Source organism: Poromitra crassiceps (genome assembly GCF_964638095.1).
Source record: "Poromitra crassiceps genome assembly, chromosome: 1".
NCBI lineage: Eukaryota > Metazoa > Chordata > Actinopteri > Beryciformes > Melamphaidae > Poromitra > Poromitra crassiceps.
Genome location: NC_139623.1, coordinates 67,469,968 through 67,472,995, shown reverse-complemented (window position 1 = coordinate 67,472,995; position 3,028 = coordinate 67,469,968). Strand labels below are relative to the sequence as shown.

The 3,028-nt window shown below is 41.6% G+C and overlaps 1 long non-coding RNA gene across 1 annotated transcript; it reads left to right on the top strand.

The window, feature by feature from the left end:
• Positions 1–1,312: 1,312 nt before the first annotated feature.
• On the top strand, positions 1,313–2,589 carry LOC310781021. The gene is made up of 3 exons (XR_014552944.1): positions 1,313–1,424; positions 2,126–2,203; positions 2,358–2,589. It is a non-coding gene; the product is annotated as an uncharacterized lncRNA (long non-coding RNA).
• The last annotated feature ends 439 nt before the right edge of the window (positions 2,590–3,028 follow it).

Sequence of the window (3,028 nt, the reverse complement as noted above, 5' to 3'; positions counted from 1 at the left end):
ACATCCATGTCACCCAGTACCCTGTGTCTTATTAAAGACCCCCCCTCCACTCAGAAACCTGTTTTTCTTCTCATTGCTTCAGGTGGATGTTCTCTGTTCTCTGGGCAGAATATGTGCAGTTTGACACTAGCAGGCTGTTTACACATTCAGCTGCTGAAAGTGGAACGTTTCTCTGAGCTCAAAATACGAGAAAATAAGGCAAAAGACTAAAATAGTAAACAGTTCTACGTGACAAATTACTATTCAAATCATATTTAAAGCAGCAGACACACACACACACACACACACACACACACACACACACACAAAGGTTATTATAGTTTACTAAAACTAAAAACTAGGTGTGGGGGGGAAACATTTTAGTAAGCACCAGTGGCTCATGCATTACATTACTGGCTTTCCTTGGGAAGTTAAGCAGGTCTGGCCTAGGATACAGTACTCCTTGGATGGGAGACTGGTGTTGGAGGAGGTGCTCTTCCCATCTGGTCCAAATGGTCTGATGAATAATCTGATCTGATGAATAATGTCCCCAATGCCCCAGGGCAGAGACAGGGACTATGTCCTGTGAGTGAGCACCGTCCTTTGGATGAGACGTTAAACCGAGATCCTGACTCTCTGTGGTCATTAAAGATCCCATCGGCACTCTTCACAAGAGTAGAGGTGTAACCCCGGAGCCCTGGATAAATTCCCACACAGGCCTTTCTTCAATCATGTCCACCTAATCATCCCTAGTTACTTAATTGGCACATTCAGTCCTCAACTCTCCACCGTGATAGCTGATGTGGTGTGTAGCACCCACCTGGGATCGCTGCTACACATCGGTGGCGGATGAGTTGAGTTCCCCCCTCCCTCCCCTGATATGTGAAGCGCTTTGAGTGTCTAGAAAGGCGCTATATAAATCCAATCAATTATTATTATTATTATTATTATTATTATTATTATTAAGCTAGGGGGGGAAACTACACTATAAAAAAATCTAAATTAACTGAAACGATACTGTGTACTTAAAAAAAAAAATATATATATATATATATACAGAAAATGTTTTACTTAAAGGTCCCATACTGTGAAAATCGCTTTTGATTGGGTTTTGTGGTTTGTATAAACTTGGGGGTGTCTGTACAAGTCTGTAAAAGTATGAAATCACTTCCTACAGTCATTCCTCTCCCTCCCCTGCCACAAGATGGAGCCACAGGAGAGGCGAATTAGAGTTCCAGAATTTGCAAGGATTTCATACGTCACATGTCGCCAACCAATAAAAAAATTCACAGGGCCGCCCAGAGCCCGCCCCCTCACAGCCCCGACCCCGACAGCTGCATGCAGGAAACTGTTGTGTTCGCGTACAATGGAGGTCGGCATGGAAGGCCTGTCTGTGCTACTGTAGAATGGAAACATGTCCAGAAAACAATGAACTGAACCCATGGGTAAGTAGCCTAAGTGTCACCACTTTGTGGTTGTTCAGTTATATACAGCCAGCTGGGTTTGAAAACATCATGGAAGAGATAGCCTAATGTGAATAGCCTAGTGTGAATGGAGGCTGTTAGCCACAACAACTGTGCCTTATAGGCTAACCTCAGCCAGCCAAAACAAACACCTTGTCCCGGTGGCGTTAGGACACACGTACTGTAATGTTAGGGACTAGTTGCAACAAGCTAATTGAGCTAATGCTAGCGTTAGGCATTAGTTAGCATGCTACCCAAGCAGCTTCTCTGGCTGACTGGACACATGACAACCGATCAGCAACTCTGTAACAAAACTAAAAGGGTAACATTACTTTGGTGACCAGGGACTATTATCAGTACATTTGACTTCTAACACTAACATAATGGAAGATAGCCTACAGTAGTTACTGGCTGATTAGATGCAGCCATTGATAGCTTTTCACTTGTGTGTTTGCAGCTCTGGTAAGCCTGCTAGTTTTGTAAACAGTTGTAGTCGCAACCATAAACATGAATGACACTACAAGGAATACTACTTCTCTGGAGGTTATCATGTCCTATTTTTCCTTGAGACAGTTGGATACATTTAGAATACATGGTAACTAATTATTGAGGCTGTAGTTAGCAGGTAATGTAGTTTTAGAGTGCAGGGATTGAGCCAACTTTCCCCTTTTGTGCCTCTCTAGTAAGCTACAACCAGTCTGACTTCACCTACCAAGAGACCATCCAGGATCCTGCCGTCTGCTTAGCCGACTTTCAGTACGGTATGTTTACCAACACATTTTTATTGTACACACAAAACTTTGTAAATATGACAATTCAATAAATATAGAAATTATGTTATAAAAATAATCTGTACATGAAAATCGCTAATTTGCAACATAATGATGTACACTCTTCCATTTTCCCCCCATTCAGTCATGTCTCCTGAAGCATCAGCAGCGTCGGAGAGCGCAGCTCAGCACCCCAGCACACACCGGCAACCGAGAAATCCTCCAGCTACCTAGCTGACAAAAGATCTGTCTGTAGACTTTGAGAATAGAGTACACATACTGTCAAATATATTTCATATATTTTTGTAATACTTAGTCTCGTATAATTTATGTGATTGATAGCCTACAGCACCACTTTACTGCTACAGTGGAACATTCCTGTGATTTTGCAGCATAGCATGGTCCTGCACAAGCATTTTGTGTGTATTTTCTATAATAAAATAATTAGATTCTGTAAGAAGTCAGTGTTACTGTTTATCTACTTGGATGTGTAATAAAGTACAACACAATTACTTTGCTCAAATTTATTGTCATGTACAGTATCCATGTTGGCCATATTTGTCAAATCAATGCATGCACAGAATACACAACTGCTATACTGTAAGCTAAGCTACACCTAAGCTGTAAGGGTCCATAGTCTGATTTTGTTCATTGCATTCTGAAGTGAACATACACGCCAAGATTATCCTGAACAGGATCATCTGGCTTCTTCAGGATTCATCAGGGTTCTTCTGGCAACCTAAAGGAATGAGAACGGGTAACTTCAGAACAGTACAATGACATTTATTATTTTGCACAGGCAATTTAGAGTAGATG